At 50.5% G+C, this 19,479-nt stretch overlaps 1 long non-coding RNA gene across 2 annotated transcripts; it reads right to left on the bottom strand.

The window, feature by feature from the left end:
• Positions 1–285: 285 nt before the first annotated feature.
• On the bottom strand, positions 286–18,994 carry LOC136314199 (uncharacterized). Of its 2 annotated transcripts, none has more exons than XR_010727284.1 (4): positions 18,813–18,994; positions 9,750–9,857; positions 8,501–8,677; positions 286–1,196 (listed from the first exon to the last, which is right to left on the bottom strand). It is a non-coding gene; the product is annotated as an uncharacterized lncRNA (long non-coding RNA). The 2 variants fall into 2 exon arrangements; XR_010727285.1 differs by lacking the exon at positions 286–1,196 and adding an exon at positions 8,041–8,361.
• Between the last annotated feature and the right edge of the window lie 485 nt (positions 18,995–19,479).

The following is a 19,479-nucleotide window of genomic DNA, read 5'->3' as shown; positions in this document are numbered from 1 at the left end:
AGTGCCATGTACACTGTGTTGCCCGAGGCCTGGCATAAAGTGAGTGCTCAATAAATGCTCAGTGAAAGGTTCATTCACACTTGGAAACAAAAGAGCTCATACTTTCTGATCATAAATCCCCTTCTCTTTCTACATTTTGCTTTAACTTGGGAGGAGGTGCTGTTATTACTAACAATGAGTGCGTCCTGCACAGCCCATTACAGTTTGTTTGTGGAGCTCTTCATGTTGTTATTCCCTAACTGCTCTGTGAGCTCAGCAGCTCCCAGGCTGCTGGCTCATGGGGGGGGGGGGGGGGCGTGCTCTAGGCCACACTGCTCCGCCTTTCCTGGAAGGAGACAGAGCAGGTGCCAATGCTGGAGGCCCTGGAGATCCACATGGTGCAGCTGAAGTCCTGAGGGTGAGTGGAGGCCTCTTCAGAGGTAACAGCCAAAATAGATTGCCAGTGAAACCATGGGGTCTGTAGGATTTCTTACAATCTGGAAATCTGAATCATTTGGGGACAACTGGTAAGAGAAACCAGACCCAGGGTTAAAAATGGGGGGATGGAAATAAAAGTTGATTCTCCCCACACCAACACTCTCACCCCCACCCTACAGTTCTGTTCTGCAGCCTTTGCACGAAGTATGCACACACCAGATCCCATCAGAACATTCTAGGCCTTTCCTGCGGCCAGAAGGATGGAGGCCAGGCGCATCCTTTTCCCCTGACAGCCTGTAGAGGACATGATCCTTCACAGACCAGGCGTACTTGGAAAGTTTCCCCATTTTTCCTGCCCCAAACCTAGTTGGAATAATTCGTAGGCCATTTTACTTGTTCAGTGTCACTGGGAATTTTCAAGATTACTAACATTTTGAGCTTTAAAATTCAAATTGTAAAAGTTCAATTGTAAAAGTTTCAAGTACAGACAGAAATCTTTCCCTGACGCTTCACACACTTTGCAGAGGGGACTAACCCCTCTGAGCTTTCCTACTGAGTCAGACCACACTGTGTGCCACAGACAGCTGCCCCACACTGAATGTCTCCAGCCATTGTGCTGAAGCAGTTCTTATGTTGACCTTCTGCTCCAGTGGGATTTTGTTTTCCAAGATTGGCCATAACATCTCCCAACGCACAGGCTCCTCTTATGATGTGACTGGGACACTCTCTTCTTTCAGAGCTGAGTTCCATATGTTCTCTCCCCTTGAGTCTGGGTGGGCCTGTGACAAAGACAGAATGATGCTATGTGACTTCCAGAGCTAGGGTCGCAAAGGCAACACGACTTCCATCTGGTTCTTTTGAGATCCTTACTCTTGCAATCCAGCCACCATGCTGTGAAAAAGCTCAAGTACAGGAGGTCCTTGGGTTACAACAGTCTCGACATATGACGTTTCAATTTTACAATGCTCACTCCCATAAAAACTTTAAAAAATTGAGACATGAGTGTTTCGACTTATGCTATTAGCGTCGTACTTACAGACTAAGTGTGCAAACTAGTTTGGTTGTGTGTGGCTATCTTTTAAGGTGTTGCTAGTGCTGGACAATGCCCCTGGTCACCCAGCCCACTTGACTGACTTTAACCCTAATGTCAAGATACTTTACCTTCCACCTAATACCACTGCTTGTTTACAGCCCAGGGACCAAGGTGTCATTGCCTCTTTCAAGGCCTACTACCTCTGGAGGACATTTACTATGGCCCTTAATGCAACTGAGAAGGACAAGAACCTGACACTCAAAGACTTTCAGAAGTCTTATAACATTTACAATGCTGTATAAAACATTGCTTCTGCCAGGGATGAAGTGAGGTGAACAAGCTTAAATGGTATGTGAAAAAAAACTGTGTCCCCAGTTTGTGTATGACTTCCATGGCTTTGAGGAGTCAGTGGAGGCTGTAAGAGAGAATGTTGTTGCCATGGGTAAACAGTTTAATTTTGAGGAGGAGGCTGAGGATGTCACAGAGCTACTGGCTTCACATAGAGAGGAGCTGTCTGCTGAGGACCTCATTCAGCTGGAGAAGCAGCTAGACTATGATTTTATAACTGTGTTAGAAAAGGTAAGTGACTTAGGCTGGGGTGTGCTTTGACACACCAAAATTTGGGTTATATCATTGATGTAGGATCAGAACTGTGTCATAACCCGAGGACGCCCTGTAATTGGTGGAGACCCACAGAGAAAAGATTCAAGGCCCCAGACATTTGAGCTGAAGGTTGAACAGAAGTTGGACAGCAGAGGAGACAGGGAGAGAGTATTCCAGCAGGAATAGCATATGCAAAGGCTCAGAGGCAAGAAAGAACTTGGCATATTCAGGCAGCTCCAAGAGGTGCAAGGTGGATGGAGGCCAGGGGTGATGGAGAGGTTGGCTGTGACCAGGTTACAAAGGGCCTCTGGAGGCTGACTGAGGTAGAGGGATGAGGGAGCCATGGAGATTTATAACCAGGTAATCACAGTGTTTTCTGTCTGTTTGTTTTTAAGATTTTATTTATTGATTTTAGAGAGAGAAGAGAAAGAAAGGATGGGGCCTGACCAGGCGGTGGCGCAGTGGATAGAGCGTCGGACTACGATGCCGAGGACCCAGGTTTAAGACCCCGGGGTCATCAGCTTGAGCGCGGGCTCATCTGGTTTGAGCAAAAGCTCACCAGCTTGGACCCAAGGTCTCTGGCTCGAGCAAGGGGTTACTCAGTCTGCTGAAGGCCCATGGTCAAGGCACATATGAGAAAGCAATCAATGAACAACTAAGGTGTCGCAATGCGCAAGAAAAACTAATGATTGATGCTTCTCATCTCTCCGTTCTTGTCTGTCTGTCCCTGTCTATCCCTCTCTCTGACTCTCTTCTGTCTCTGTAAAAAAAAAAAAGAAAAAAAAAAAAAAGAAAGAAAAAGAAAGGATGGGGAGGAGCGGGAAACATCAACTTATAGTAGTTGCTTCTCATATGTGCCTTGACCAGGCAAGCCCGGAGTTTCGAACTGGCGACCTCAGCATTCCAGGTTGATGCTTTATCCACTGTGGCCTCACAGGTCAGGTTACAGTGTTTTAAAATAATCTCCATGGCTTTAGTTGGGTGGACAATCCCCTTGAGGGGCAGAGCTTGGCTGCAGTAGGAGAGTGAGGAAGTGTGTAACACTGGCAGCCTAGATGAGAGTGGGTGCAGTGGGTCTGAAGGGAGAGTGCTCCAGAGGTGGGTGTGAGGGGTGGTAGCACCCAGTGGGTTTCTCAGCCAGGCTCTGGCTCATTATATGCGCTGTTAAAGCCAATACGGATGTTGCCCTGGGTTGAGGGGACCAGGGGAGTGCCAACCTCCGACCCACCTGGAATCAGGTTCTGACAGCAGGACAATGACTTAGGGGTCAGAGCTATGAGCCACAGAAGGTGTAAATCCCAGAGACCTTTGGTGCAGGCTGCGAGACTCTGGGCTGCTCACCAGCCCTCTCTTATTACAGTCAAGGTAAAAATAACAATGGTCACTACTGAGTGCCTCCTACACACAAGTCTCTCACTAAATCTCGGCTGCCTTTGTATGAGTGTGAGGTAGGTGCCCAGTTTACAGATGAGGAAACTGAGTCGCAGTTGACCAGCTCAAAGCCACTCAGTTTGGAAGTAGTAGAACAGGAATTAGAGCCCAGAATCTTCTAGGGGCTGTGGAATCCGTCAGGCTCTCGGAAGGTGGATGAGCAAACAGAGCTGGTGTTTGTAAATCTGAGAGGAGTTTTGGAGGGAGAATGCAAGCTAAGACACATTTCATTTGGAAAGTCAAAACAAATGGGTCTGAGTCAAAGTCTGAACAAACTAAATCCCCAAGATTTTGTTTGAAAAAATAATTGAGGCCAGATGGAGGAAGAGAGCTAGGGGTCTGGGCAGGTGATGGTCCAGGATCAGGAGGGGCTCCTGGAAGAAAGTCTGTCTGAAGACCGGCTGCTTCCTTGCTGACCCCTGGAGTTGCAGCTTTACGGAAGTTCCAAACCTGCATTTCGGTGGGGTCTGGTCTTTAGTGATTAAATTGTCCCTGGGGGGCTGGGAACAGCTGGCTTAGCAAGGCACAGACGGTCACTTCACCCTTGTGTGGGGCAAGGATTAGAGCCACACGAACTACATGTCTCCCATGGAATATGTCTCCCTTAGGTGTGCTCCCCTGTCCCCTGGATCTGTCGGGCCAACCTGCTGCCTGATGGAGCTCCTGGGGAGCTTTATGAGATCCAATGCCCAGGCCCACTCCAGAATCAACATTTTCTAAGCTCCTCAGTTCATTACAACATGTAGCCAGCGCTGAGAAGCAGTGTGGGTTCTGTGTCTAACTGCTTCCGTGCTGGGTGACTTTAGGCTCATTTGGCCATTTCTCTGAGCTTGTCTCCTCCTCCTTCCACTGGGAATGACATTCTCCTCACCAGGCTAAAGGGATTAAATCATATAATTTGGCCGAATCACCTGGTACTTAGAGCTCAAAATAGAGTATCAACTGTTCTGGCCGAGTAGCTCAGTTGGTTAGAGTATTGTCCAGATATGCCAAGGTTGCAGGTTCAAACCCTGGTCAGAGCACATATAAGAATGAGCCAATGAATGCATAAGGAAATAGAACAACAAGTTGATGTTTCTCTCTTTAAAATTAATAGATAAAAGAATTGAAAAAGGAGCCCTGGCTGGATACCTCAGTTGGCAGCATCCACCAGATACACAAAGATTGCTGGTTGGATCCCCGGTCAGGGCACACACAGGAACAAATGGATGTTTCTGTCTCTCTCTCTCTCTCTCTTGCTCCCTCCCTCTTACCCTAAAATCAATTTTTAAAAATTTTAAAAATTTAAGGAGCCTGATTGGTGGTGGCGCAGTGGACAGAGCATCAACCTGGAATGCGGAGGTCCCAGGATCATGACCCCAAGGTGGCCGGCTTGAGTGTGGGGTCACCATCATGATCACAAGGTCACTGGCTTGAACCCAGAGGTTGGTGGCTTGAAGCCCAAGGTCTCTGGCTTGAGCCCAAGGTCATTTGGTTGAGCAAGGGAGTCACTGGTGTGGCTTGAACCTCCGGGTCAAGGCATGTACAAAAAGCAATCAATGAACAACTAAAGTGCTGCAACTACAAGTCGATATTTCTTCTTCTTCTCTCTCTCTCTCTCTCTCTCTCAAAGAAAATGAATTAAAAAATTTTTAAGGAAAAAGAATAGATTAGCAACTAAAATAATCAAGCCCATAGCAATTGCCGTTGCTGAGTGGAAGGGAACACTGACTCAGGACTTAAAAAGAGCGTGTTGAAAGCTTCTGGAGCAGAGCGAGGGCTGAACCCCATTCAGCTGAAGTCGCCTTGCAGTGTGACTTGCTTTGTATTATCCTCCTTCGCAGAAGGTTCTGAAATGAATGCCATTACTGGTGAAGTGGGCGGTTAATTCGACATCTGTGTGGGAGAACAGCGGTTCCTGCATTGTTTAACCCACTGCTGTTTCTGCAGAGAGGGGCCATGGCCACAAGAGCAAATCAGAACCCTCTCTGCCCCTGGACGGGACCCTGCAGCACCCTCCCTAGGCTGCAGGAGGGAGGGAGAGGAGGTGAGAGAGCAGGAGGCTCACCCTGTGCAAGCACACTCCTTGTGTTAGGCACTTGATGTAAACATGAAACACATGTGAATCTGGCATTCACTACTGGCCACATTCTTTTGTAAGCCTGTGACATGCAATTTCTCATTTGATCCTCAAAATCACCCAATAAGTTCAGCACTATTATTCTTCATTTTATAGGTGGGGAAACTGAGGCATAGAGCAGTCAAGTAACTTGGTCAAACTCACAGCTGGAAAGTGACAGAGGCAAGATTTGAACTCAGGCCAGGTGGTGTCACAGAGCATATACTCAAGTACTTCCCTGTGCTGTGTCTGCCATCAGTGTGCTACCAAACTTGCCCTCTAGGCCGCACACCAAGAATGATTGCCAACACTCTACATGGGCAGAAAATGAGGCTCTGGGGGCTGAAACGCCACGGCCACCCAGCCGGCAAGAAGCAGAGCTAGAATTTGGTCTTGGTCTGTCTGGCTTCCAACCTATCTTTGACCATCTGTGCTTCCAGGGTGTGAATGTTAGTCATTCCTTGATTCACTTGCTTGTTTGTTCATTTATCTCTGTCTCTAGTCAGCAGATTTTGAGTAACTGCTGTGTACCTAGCCTTGTTCTGAGTGCTGGGGAGGCACAGCTGAGACAAGTTCTCTGCGCCCAAGGCCCTTCCAGGTGGTAGGGCAGACAAACAAGCACCTCCCCAGTGTTTGGAGAAGAGGAGACTGATTCTGTCTGTGACAGTCCAGGAGGGCAACCCTGAGGATATAATTTTCCGCTGGGTATCAAGGGATGACTAGGAATCACCAGGAAGAATGAACTAGCCAGAGAGAATGGCAAGTACAGTCATGGCCATGTGAAAGTGTGTGCTTCATCTGGGGACATCAAATAGTTTGGTGTCACATGGATGGTATGACACATGGGGTTGATGAGCTGGGGAGAAAGCTGCTCAAATGTGCAGGGGAGTGATGAGGGGGCCTAAACTTAGGACAGTGGCCGGGCTGGAGAGGGAGGAGGGATTTAGGTTGGATAAAAGCAGGGAGGGAGGTTGACTCCTGAACTTCCCACAATGGGCCCCACCAAAGAGTAGAAAGGGAGGCCCTGGCTGGTTGGCTCAGTGGTAGAGCGTCAGCCTGGCGTGCAGGGGTCCCGGGTTCGATTCCTGGCCAGGGCACACAGGAGAAGCGCCCATCTGCTTCTCTACCCCTCCCCCTCTCCTTCCTCTCTGTCTCTCTCTTCCCCTCCCGCAGCCAAGGCTCCATTGGAGCAAAGTTTGCCCGGGCTCTGAGATGGCTCTGTGGCCTCTGCCTCAGGCGCTAGAATGGCTCTGATTGCAGCAGAGCGACGCCCCAAGATGGGCAGAGCATCACCGGCTGGTGGGCGTGCCGAGTGGATCCCGGTCGGGCGCATGAGGGAGTCTGTCTGACTGCCTCCCTGTTTCCGACTTCGGGGGGGGGGGGAAGAGTAGAAAGGGAGCTGGAGATGGGGGTGGGGAGTGGGGCTTCCTGCAGGCATGGTGGGGGCAAGGGCTTTGGGAGGGAATGGGATGGAGACCTGTCCCTCTGACCAGGCCCTGGCTGGGAGCTGTGAATCCCAGCCAAGTGTCAAAGGCATCAGACTCTGCCAAGGGGCTGAGTGGAGAGAAAGGCCTTGGACTTGGAGTCCATGATGCCAGCTGCATCATTGTCTGGACAAATGACCTTGGGCAAGTCACTTCCTTCTAAGCCTCAGTTTTCTCTTCTGTAAAGTGCGGCCTCAATATCCCTGTCGGCCCCACAAATACCAGTCAATTCCCTGGCCTGCCTTTTTTGTCTTTTGGAGATGCTTGGCTGGTGCCTTCCTAAGCACCCTGCTTGGGATAGGTCCTCACTCCAGCTTCCTCCCTGATCTCCTGGCTCTCAATCTCTTACCTATACAATCCATTGGCCACTGGTCCTCAACCCCACCCCCTGGCCTTTTGGAAGGAGCTTTCTGGGATACATCTGATCCTGGCATTCCCCTGCTCAACTTCCATGGCCCTCTCTTGCTCCAAGATGAAACCCGGGCCTCAGTGCTCTGGGCCCTCAGCAGGCTGGTCCACGCCTACCCTCTGTCTCATCAGCTACCCCTTGCTGAGCAGGAGCTTCAAGCTTCAGCCACAGAGCACATATGCCCTTCTCCAAGGAGGCCACACTGTTGTCAAGCCTCTGGGCTGTAGCATGAGCTGTTCCTGTGCTGAGATGCTTGTCTTCACTGTATCTGGTGAAATTCCCATGACCCAGGTTAACATCTGTGGAGATGAGATGTGAGGGAGGGAACAGGGGAGTCTGGAGGGAAGGAAAGGAGAAGTGGCGGGATTTTACCAGCACCTTTGGCCACAAGCAGGGTTATTTATTTATTTATTTATTTTTTACAGAGACAGAGAGTGAGTCAGAGAGAGGGACAGACAGGGACAGACAGACAGGAACGGAGAGAGATGAGAAGCATCAATCATTAGTTTTTCATTGCACGTTGCAACACCTTAGTTGTTCATTGATTGCTTTCTCATATGTGCCTTGACCGTGGGCCTTCAGCAGACTGAGTAACCCCTTGCTGGAGCCAGGGACCTTGGGTTCAAGCTAGTGGGCTTTTTGCTCAAACCAGATTAGCCTGAGCTCAAGCTGGAGACCTCGGGGTCTTGAACCTGGGTCCTCTGCATCCCAGTCTGATGCTCTATTCACTGTGCCACCGCCTGGTCAGGCCACAAGCAGGGTTCTTATCCAAGCTGGCAGCCAGACCCCAGGGCCTCAGGGGTGGGCAGAAGTGACCAGGCAGGACCCACAGTGCAGTTTCCCAAGCTGCTAGGAATCTGGAATATGCAGTCCCATCCTGTCTCATCTGTGGTTGGGGAAATATTCAGCTGAAAACAAACACTCTCATTCCTGACTGAGGGTGATGTCAAGGACCCTCTGACCCATAAGTGAGGGCCTTGCTCTAAGGGTGAAGCGTGACCATACCCCTCCTCCAGGACGCCCACCTGGACCATGCTGTGTGAGGCCTGGTCAGTCGCTCCCAGTCTCTGCTACCGCATCTGTTGTGTCTTACTCAGGGGAAAGACAGGATCACGGAGAAGTCTCCACACACGGAGGACTTTTACTTCAGGCTCTGTTTGGAGGCTGTTTTCAAGGTGCTAGAAACATCTGAAGAGAGAAACCTGGAAGCAAATATATCCCTCAGGCAGGCCTTGCCTTTTCTAGGAGCTTTATTTGAAGACATCTCTCAATTGTCAGTGGCCAAAAATGGATTTTTGCAGAAGTGGGCACTCCTAAGAGAACTCAGATGTGCAGCTCTCACCTCAGGAGAGACTCGGTCCAGGAATGCCTTCTGTCTTTCCCTTGCCTGCATACCTCCCAGGATGGGGTGCTCATTTCCTGTCCAAGAAGCCTCCAGTTCAGCTGGAACGGGCTTCCCTGGGCTTCTCTCTCCCCTGTCACAGGGGGTCTTGCCCCCACCCCCACACTTCTGCTTCCTCAGCCTTGAAGACAGCCCTGCAGAAGCCTGGGGTCAGAAATCAGCTTCCTGCTGCTGCGCTGCTTCTGGGTGAGTGCTTCCATCTCTCCTGCCCTTCCTGGAGATCCTGATGGTACCCCACTCTGGCTGGGAAAGTTGTGGTGGAGGGAGGGTACAGCTAGAAATAAGCATCTTCAAGGGAGCAGCTTTGAGCCCCACAGATGTGGGTTCCTAATCCCAGCTGTGTCCCTTTCTGACTGTGCTGCTTTGGGCAGGTGTCCCAAATTCCCTAAGCCTCAGTTTACTCATTTGTCAGATGGAAACAATGAAAGCATCTAGCTCACAGGGCCATTGTGGGGATTAAATAAGATAAGCAGTGGGAGACTTTTCCGTGGTTCGGCCTGCATATGGGACTATTCACCTCAAACTCCTCCCCCATCCCTGCCCTTGCACCTGCAGTCAGCCTCATGGGATGGCCCGTTCCTCCCATGATGCTGTGCTCTCTCCAGCCATCGTGCCTGTTTCCTCTGCCTAGTATGCTCTTCTTCCCCTTCTCATCCTGGCCACCCTCAACTCTCCTTTAGAGGGCCCCTCTTGAGAGCCCTCCTGTCCTCCCTCTCAGACAGAACAAATCTCCCCCTCGCCTGGTCCCCACAGCCTCCACACCAGAGGGGTTTGAGGCACCAGAGAGGATCTGGTGCTTGATGGTAGTCCTGTGTCCAGATCACATGACCCTAAACGAGATGCTTTTGCTCCTGAGTCTCAATAGACCTCACTTGAGAAATGGCGACAAGGACCAAGTTCTTGTTCTGCGCTCTTTCACATCCTGTGACTCCCAGAGGTGCCGCTGGTGTGCAGGTGCAGCTTTGCAATATGAGTATTTCCTGGAAAAAGAAAGCAATTCCAGCCTAGCCCTCGGGGCCCAGGCAGTGGGGTTATGCAAGTTCCGAAACTTATTTTTCCTGTAATTATGACAACCTCCTGGAGCCCTGGGTGAATAGGCCCTTGCTTCTGTGCTTGTTGGGACACACACCAGAATTAATTTAATTACCATCTTGGGCCTCCTTCCAGGTAGGCCCTGCCAGGGCATCTCCCTCTGGGTTTCATTAAGTCCCCCGTCAACATCACCCGCTCCGTGCTGCTGGTGGAGCCGCGGGAGGAACGGGCGCCTGCCTCAGCCCTGCGTGATAGATTTTGTTTACCCGTTTCTTCCCACAGATTCCTCCGTAATAACCCTGGAGCCAGGAGGCTCCCTGGCAAGAGGGCGGGAGACTGGGGTCAGGGTGGAGGCGCCGGGGCAGCTCCCCTGGTGGCGTGGGAGCATCTAGTGGGACGGTGCCCACTAGAAAGGAACTAGATTTTTAAGGAATAGAAGAAAAATTCAGTCAGCTGCAAGGGGGTCCAAATTTTGGGAGGGAGCTAAGTGGTTCTGGAAGCTGTGTTTACTCTCTTCATTAGGAAATCCACAAAGGAGCTTCTGAATACTGACGCAGGCTGAGCCCTGGTCACGGTCTCCGACGGACTCCTCATCCCAATCACAGCCGGGCTATGGACAGCCTCAAATGTAAACGGAGCCCTGATCCTGATCATAACCTGGGCCCTGACCCTGGTCACAGATTGAGCTCTGGCTCTGGCTCTGGCTCTGGTTCCAGGCTGAGCCCTGATCCTAACTTTAGCCCAAGGCCTGAACTTGTTCCCAAAGCGCTAGTTCTATTCATAGACTTACCTCTGATTTTGGTCACAGACTAAGCCCTGACTCTAGTCATAGGCCCAGCTTTAACCCTAAAAACAAACTGAGCCCTGATCTTAGTTCCAGCCTGAGCCCTTATCCTGTCCTAACCCAGGCCTTGATTCTGGTCATAGATTGTGTCCTAGTTCTGGCCATAGACATAGGCCTGATCCTGGCCTTAGATAGAGTCCTGGCTTAACCATAGACTAACCCACAGTGCTGATTCATGGAATGGACCAAGCCTCGCTAATGACTGTGCACTCAGACTTGTTCTTAGTCCTTGTTTTAGCCCAAACCTTAACCCAGCTGAATCCTAACCTAAGTTATAGACTGAGACCTCAGCCCTGACTCTGATCCTTAAATGACCTCTAACTCTAACTTCTAACTGAGCCCTGACCCTGATCGAAGACCAAGCTCTGATTCTGGTCATGGACTGTACTAACTTGATCCCTGGATGACCCATGGTCCTGGCTCCAGGCTAAGCCGTGACCCTGGTTATAGACTGAGCCCTAATTCCAGCCCCAGGCTGAGCCCCAATTCTGGATGCTGCCAGACCACACAACAAGTTCTTAGATTATTTTTTCTCAAGACTGCCCCTTTCAAAGTATAAAGTTGTCCCCTAGAAAGGAGCCAAGGCAGCCCATTAGTGCTCATTCCTCAGTTAAGAAAGAGATGTCTTGCCTGACCAGGCGGTGGCACAGTGGATAGAGCATCAAACTGGGATGTGGAGGACCCAGGTTCAAGACCCCAAGGTCGCCAGCTTGAGCGCGGGCTCATCTAGTTTGAGCAAAGCTCACCAGCTTGGACCCAAGGTCGCTGGCTCAAGCAAGGGGTTACTCAGTCTGCTGTAGGCCCACGGTCAAGGCACATATTAGAAAGCAATCAATGAACAACTAAGGTGTCGCAATGAAAAACTAATGATTGATACTTCTCATCTCTCTCCGTTCCTATCTGTCTGTCCCTGTCTATCACTCTCTCTGACTCTCTCTCCCTATAAAAAAGAAAAAAGAAAAAAAAAAAGAGATGTCTTTGCATCACAGAACTAGGTTTAAGAGGCAGGAGACAGAAAGAAACAGTTCCAAACAAGAAACTGAGCTGGACAGATGGCTCCCTAGAGGAGCAAGAAAGGGATAAGAGAAAATACAGTGTCGAGGATAGGGGAGCAGACTGTTCCAAGGCTTCCCCTCAAGCACAGTGGCCGGGAGCCTTTTAATATATGCCCCTTTGAGAACTGACCAAGCATTCAGTGATTCAGTCACTCAATAAACACTATGAGGCACCCCTCACAAATCTAGACTCCATCCATTCTACCATGCATTTAGTAAGTATACATTTTGTGCAGCAGACCCACATTCTATTTGGTGGGAGCAGGAGGCTTCTTAGTGGGTATCTATCTCCAGTTATAAATTATTCTCCTTCCCTTCCTTATACCAGTGCTGCCGCTGTAGGGTCCCAGGGCAATGGGAAATGAGTCTTAGAGTCAGGCAAGTCACCTCCCCACTTAGAACCTCAGTTTCTCCTTCTATTAAATGGGCATTTGTGCAGAGTGAAGAAGATGATAGTTAAGAACATAATTAAGGCAGGTCTAGGTCTGCAGTCAGAGCTTACTTAATAAATGCTGCCCCTTCCTTGACTTCTGGGATGGATGAGAGGATGCAGCCACTCAAATCACAAAATAATGGTGACAGAGACCACCCAATGGGAGGCCAGTGGCAGCTGGTTGAGGGCTGGGCCTCAGTTTCCCCATCTGCAAACAGTAGGCCTTCCTTCTAGCCACCCTTGGATGCCACAGAGCTGGATTTCGGGGTGAAAGGCGACGACGACACCCCAAGCTTGGATATGGTTCCAGCTGCTCGGGATGTTAACCTGCTGCTCAGCAGAGTCCAGAGCAGTGATAAAATGGGGCCTAGCCACCCCCATCCCCACGGGCAGTGTCTGCACCGCCCAGCTCATCAGCCTGGAAGGCACTAAGATCGCACCAGCCTTGACCCCGGTTCAGCAGATGGGTTTGGCCTCAGGAAGTCACTGGCCCCTTACCCCAACTCTGGGCCTTGGTTTCCCCATGCCTCACGTGGAGCAGTAGCCTTGACCCCGGTTCAGCAGATGGGTATGGCCTCAGGAAGCCACTGGCCCCCTACCCCAACTCCGGGCCTTGGTTTCCCCATGCCTCGCGTGGAGCAGTAGCCTTGACCCCGGTTCAGCAGATGGGCATGGCCTCAGGAAGCCACTGGCCCCTTACCCCAACTCCGGGCCTTGGTTTCCCCATGCCTCGCGTGGAGCAGTAGAAGGAGCACAGCCTTGGAGGGGTTGACCTCGCTGTGAAAAATCAGTTCATCCCCTACAAGCTGGGGACCCCGACTAACTTAGTCTCTCTCAGACTTTGTCTTCTTCCTGGAGAATGGGACAATGAAATGTGGATTTTAGGGCTGTGACTGAGAAGTGGGGGGATGGAGACAGCTGGCTCAGGCTGTGCAAAGTACAGAGCAGGTGCGCTATCAATGCAGACAGGTCTTACTATTCCTGGGCCTGAGCAGGGATTTTATACACTGTGCTTCATGGGATGTCCCCGGGTGGCGAGAGGCAGGGGGAGGAGGACTAAGCCAACCAGACTCAGGACCTTGAGCTGTTTTTATCTAATGGGCTGCTTTGTAAGGCTTCATTTAAAGAAAGCAGACTGAAGCTAAAAGGTAGTTATGCAAAAAAGTTGAACAAAAAAGTTCAAGATTGCTGGTTAGGGCTGAAATGCTGGGATTAACAAAGGACCTACTGCGTGCAGGGCTTTTGGAGGGACAAAGTGAAGGTCTTCTACCCTTTTGTCTGTGCTCATAGGCCTTGCAGTATATGAAGGGGCTGTGTATATGGGGGTACTTTCAGTCCATGGCAGCCTTAACCACCCCCTTTTCCACCTTCAATGGGAGAATACCAACAGCTACCTTTTAGAAAGCTCCACTCTGCCTCACAGAGTGCAGAGTTTGACAAGCAAACAAGAGGGTTGTCAGACAGACAGGCACTGCTATTTCTTTCCCATTTCACAGATGGGGCAACTGAGACACAGAGCAGCAAAGTGACTTTCTAAAGGTCACACAGTCACTAAAAGTTGGAGCCTGGATTCACAGGCATGTCTGGGAGCTCCAAAGTTTTGTGAATTGGGTAGTCCCTGGACGGCTGTCTTTGCTTCTGTGTCCCCCCTTCTGTGTTGCTCAGAGGCATCGGGGATGAAGGGGAAGGGGGGATTGTTTGTTTGTTTTCCCCCTTACAGTTATTTTGTTCTGCTGTGGCCAACTTCAACTTGCCTTTGTTAAGCCAGAAGGAGGGAAATTTTGTGGCCCATGTTTGACCCAGAAAACAGAGTGAGCAGGTGTGAGTGAGGAGGAAGGGAGACTAAGTTGGGGGGAGGGATCCTATAAAGCAAAGGAACTTGTGTTTATTGAGCACTTACTATGTGCCAGGCACTAGGTACCATGCTCTTGGGTGGACATTATTTCACTTAGCGTAAGGTTCTCAAGGTTCATCCGTATAGTATATGTTAGAATTTTCTTCCTTTTTAAGACTGAATAATATTCCATTGCATGAATATACCTCATTTTTAAATCAATTTTTTTTGTCATTGCCTCGTTTTGGCTACTGTGAATAGTGCTGGGATGAATATGAGTGTACAAATATCTCTTAGAATTTCTGCTTCAAAAATTGGGTAGTCATTTAATTATTGAGTTATAGAAATCTTACTTTTTTTTTTTTTTTTTTTTTTTTTAGAAATCTTACTTTTGAATTAACATCACAGTTATCAACCTTAGCTATCTGTTAACTGCTTGGTGTTCCAGCCAACATCTTAGTTATCAGCTAACACATTAGTTATTAGCCAAGATCTTAACAATGAGCTCACACCTTGGCAATCAGGGATGTTTTTTGGCAACTAACATCTTTGGTTTTGGCTAAACACCTTAGTTTTCAGTTGATGTTGTGGTTATGAGCTACCATCTTTTTTTCCAGCTAACACTTTGGGGACATTAATACCCTCATTATTTTAGCCAGGATGAGAGCTGGCTGAGTCAGGAAAGTATGGGCCCTAGTGAGAAAATGTGGAGGCGTTAGAGACAGAACCCCTGTGCTTGGGGTCGTCTTTCCTCATTTGAACTATAAACTAGGGAGTAGGAGGGGTCCCATTTTGTTCTCTTGACACCATCAGCGGCACTGAGCCCCTCAATGGGCCCAGCTGTATCTAATGACACAAGGGTAAGAACGCTCCCAGCCCAGCTGCCCTTCACAGGTCTGCTGGGGCAGAAAGGGCTTGCAGAGCTCTGAGCAACATGGGCCTCAGTATCTCCTTCCTTCCAGCAAACGGGTCGCTCCAGGCTAAGCACGTGTGAAGTTACATCCCCACGGGAACAAACTAATTCAAGGATGAGCCGAGTTGATTTATGGGACTGGCTGTGGGAAGAGGAAAGACACGCGTCCAGCCTGGAGCTCCTGGGACAGCCAGAGGGGGCAGAGAGGCCGCAGGGCTGCTGAAGGGAGCCAGGGCCCCAGGGCCCAGGAGCCAGATCAGCCGTGGCCAGGAGTAGGAGGTGGTGAGAGAAGCCCCAGGGTCCATGGAAGCAAGTCCCCCAGTCCTGCTCATACCCGTCTTCTCCTCCTATTCCTCCACAACTCCCTGCACCCTGTGATGCAATCATGCCCAGCAAGTGTCCCCGTTCCCTGCCACTATAAGTCATGCAAGTTCACTGCATTGTAATTTTGCAGTCATACTCGAAGCCCAGAATATCTTTTCTTCTTCTCCAACAGAACTTTTTCGACCTCAGTTCAAAAAAAAAAGTCTTCACCTCTGGGGACCCTTTCCCGGGGCCAAGTCCCTCTTAAGATTTTTAAAAATGTAATATAATGTAATTTCTTTTGTAAGGATCTGTGACTATAGATAGGATCTGACTCAGAGCCTGTTATTCATGAAAGTGTTTTGAATGAATGAATGAGCCCTGTGGGTGGTAGGTGGTGGGTATAGGGCCACATGTCTTTTCTAGGAACAGCAGTTTCCAGAGGCAGTGATCTTTGCTCTCATATCTTGCTGACATACTATGTGTTACTCAGAAACACCTGGAACCAAGTCCCCAGCACCCGAAGTGCAGCTGGCCCTTCTAATGACTCCTGTCCTGCAGTCCCAGAGGGCTAGAATCTGCTCCCTGCTTAGGGTACATCAGGTCATTCCTGGTGTCCTGTTCTAGCTAAGCAGGGTATTAGGGGATCACACCCCTGACCCTGACATCCTCTAGTCACGGCACCAGAACAATAGCATCCTCTGTGGAGCCCAGGCTGCAGGGCTCTGAAGGGGCTCTAAGGGCCCACCCCCAGCCTCATACAACTCCCACCTCAGCCCTCTACTCCCAAGCTTGCCGTGGGTCACTTGACCTCTCTAGACACACATTTGTTTCACTCATATATCTGCATGATCTGGCTCACATAGGGTTCCCTACCTTTGTCTTCTAGCAAGGGCCCATTGCCTAGGTAGGACATATCCTGCTAGTTCTCCCCACAAATCCTTTTCACTGGCTGTTCTTTCTGCCTAGAATGCTTTTCCTCCTTCTTTGAGTCTCAGCCCAAAGGTCACCTCCTCAAAGAGGCCTTTGCTGACCATCCCAGGAAGCATGAGTCAGCCCAGCCCTTCTATACCTCTACTCCCAGGTGGTTTCGATGCCTAGGGGTGGGAGCACCTCTCTGTTGGGCACAGAGTCTCACACTCGAATGTGTGGTTAGCACTGGGTACTGGTCTGCAGGATTCTGGACCCTCCGTCTGCTGTGAGCTGCTGGTCAAACCTGGTAATGATACCATCTGCCATTATTGATGGTTCTAAAAGATAGTTCATAAGGCTGATTTTATGATTGGGGAAACTGGACTCAGAGAGGGGACTGGCTTGTCCAAAACTATACAGCCCTGAGGGGTGGAGACCTCAAACCTACACTCTGCCTGTCCCCTTGCCTCCCTCTCCTGGCTCAGTCTGTGCCCCTCTGGCTTCCTAAAGATTTGCCCCTTGCTCTATAAAACAGGCCACAGATTTTATGAAGCAAGGCAATGGTGGCAGAGGACAGAGTCTGTGCCCAGGAGGGAGGCCATGTGACTATGAACCAAAAAGCTGGGACCAAGGTCCACTTAGATTGGCTGGACCCTGATTTTCTATTCCATTCTGTGCCTGTGCCCTGCCCAGCTCACCCTATTTGTTCAAGACAGTCCCAGCCTGAGCACTGAAAGTCCTGCATCCCAGGAACCTCTGTCCTGGGTGACTGAGACTGTTGTTCACTCTTGAGTGAAGGGAGAGCAAGGTGGGTGGGAGATCCAGCCCAGCAAAGGCTGGGAGGCGGGAATGAAAGGGTATGAGTGGCAGACATGGCTGCCTTGGCTTGTGGAGGCTGTGCTGGGCTTGGGGAGCTGAAATGAGAGAGAGGCATTCCAGGGGACACGAGGGCCATGCACAGGACTTGGGCACCAGGAACTGCTGTGGCATCTCAGTAGCTGCTCCAAGCAGGAAGGAGACATTGGGAGAAGAAAACGAAGCCTCTTTCTACCCTCCAGAGCCTGCCCTGCCAGGGGGGTGATGGGACCGACCCTCTTGCCCTGCCTGCCGGCCTCCGGGCATTGCCAACACAGTGGGTTCTTTCTTGTCAAATAATTCAGTAACAAAACACCTAACAAGGCCCCATGATTCAGCCCCTGCCTAAAGGCCTTTGTAAGGGGTGGGCAGAGAGATAAGCAAACCCCAGACTGACAGTGTTCTCGGAGATTTTGTAATTGGAAATATTCTCCCGCCTGTCCCAAAGCCAGAGGCCAAAGAGCCCTGGGGGCCGGATTAGCCCTGGTCTCTACCTCCCCAGTGGGGGTGGCACATGCCTGTGGTTTAGGGCGTTGGGGGCAGATCCAGCTGGAATCTTGGCTGTGAGCACCACAGGCCAACGCAGCTGCCCACAGGATGTAGGCAGAAGTCCTAACAATGAGAATGCTGACTGCACTCCCTACAGTACAGCTTCACGCCTGTATACTCCCCACAACCCATTTCACAGATGAGGAAACGAGGTCGGACAGGGCACACGGCCTGCTTAGCCAAGGTCACCTTGTCAGTAGCAAACCTGTAACACTTGAGCTAAGTGAGTGCTGATATCAGCGTTCTCCACCACACCCCTGCTTCTCTTTTAGAGCTCCTTGCAGGGTTTCCTGAAGACAGACATGTGGTTGAAACAAGGTTTGGAGACCCTTAAGTGAGTCTACTGCTTCTCAAAGTGGGGTTCCCAGACCACTACCGGCAGCATCTGGAACTTGTTAGAAATGCGCCTTCCTGGCTGCTCCTCAGACCTACGGAATCAGACACCGTAGGGGTGGGGACGGTAATGTGTTAACAAGGCCCATGGGGAGTCTATGGTCCATCAAGGTTGAAAACCCCTGCCCTAGTTCAGTCTGGGAGAGGAAACGGAGGCCTGGGAAGTCTTCCCTTGCTCACAGCAGAGCCCTGAACCGACCTGCGGCCCCCAGCTCCGAGCTCCCCCAGCTCTGGCTCCCCTACAATATGTCCATCTCCCTGAAGAGAATGACATCCTTTGCCTTGAAAGTGATTCACTGAGGCCTTTCTCCTCCACAGGACTGGAAGCTCCTTGAGGGCAGAAATGACATCTGATTGTCTCTCTTCTGAGAACCACCTGGCAAGTCTAAAGTATGTGCTTATTAAACTACCTAATGAATTTAACAAGGTCTCTTTTATATACTTGGTATACTGACCACTTTGCTTTCCCTTCACATCTGGCACATCTCCCCTTCCCCTCAGCACCACTGGTCAAGGAGGACAGTATAGTTAGCTGTGCCCCTTGGTTGATACCAGGACGACCTGGCCCATGGTCTCCAGTCCAGCCTACTATTTCTCCCTGGGTCAGGGTCTCTTCCAATCCAGTAAGTCACTTGGATAAACTCAGAGATCCATCATCCACTGCCCTTTCCTGGTGTGCACACCCCTTCTGTTGGTCCCCTGCCCTCCCCCAGCATCTCTGCTGGTCTAGGATGTCTCTCTGTTCTAAGAGAAACCCTTCAAACAATCCTTCAGACAGGACTCTGCCGCTCAGATGCTCCTGGAATTATCACCTGCTCTCCTTGGTTGACACTTGCTCCTCTCTCTCCATGCGCCCTTTTCCAGGAGCCAGAGATGTTTTCGTTTTAGGAGCAGCGTTTCAAACTCCAAGCTAAAACTGGACCCTGGGTCCGGTGAGAAGAACTCCATGGCAGCAGTGAAATCCAGAGGAGGCTGCCATTTAGTGTGTGTCCTTTCCCTCCTCGGCCCGAGATGTACGTGAGAGCATGATAATCCCACAGAACGGGGCTCAGCTGCCACGTGACATTTAAGCACATCCTTGTAACCTGTGCCAGAGAAAGGATTAGGCTGTGAGGGACCCGGCACAGGAGGCCGAGGCTAAACCGCTCCACTTGTCTTCTGGGTCTGGACCATTGAACCAGCCATGCCCAGGCCCCCTGCCTCCAATTGCACCTCCCTCTCCAATCTGCCCATAGCACCGCTGTGGCTGCTAGAGTCCTCTCAGAGAATCCTACCCTGTTCAGGACACGGTCTGAAAGCTTAGTCTGGCATTCGAGGCTCTCCATAGTCTGACCCCAACTTGACATTGTGGCCTCTTCTCCACCAGTCCTTCACATGCCCTCTGATCTGGGGTGTCACTGCCAAACACACCAGACCTATCGCTTCCAGGCCTTTGCCATGCTGTCTCCATTGCTTGGGATACACATCCTCCCCTTCCCT

The sequence above is a fragment of the Saccopteryx bilineata genome, chromosome 10, assembly GCF_036850765.1.
Source record: "Saccopteryx bilineata isolate mSacBil1 chromosome 10, mSacBil1_pri_phased_curated, whole genome shotgun sequence".
Classification (NCBI taxonomy): domain Eukaryota; kingdom Metazoa; phylum Chordata; class Mammalia; order Chiroptera; family Emballonuridae; genus Saccopteryx; species Saccopteryx bilineata.
Note: the sequence above shows the minus strand (reverse complement) of the source record. Positions and strands in the feature narration are given on the sequence as shown.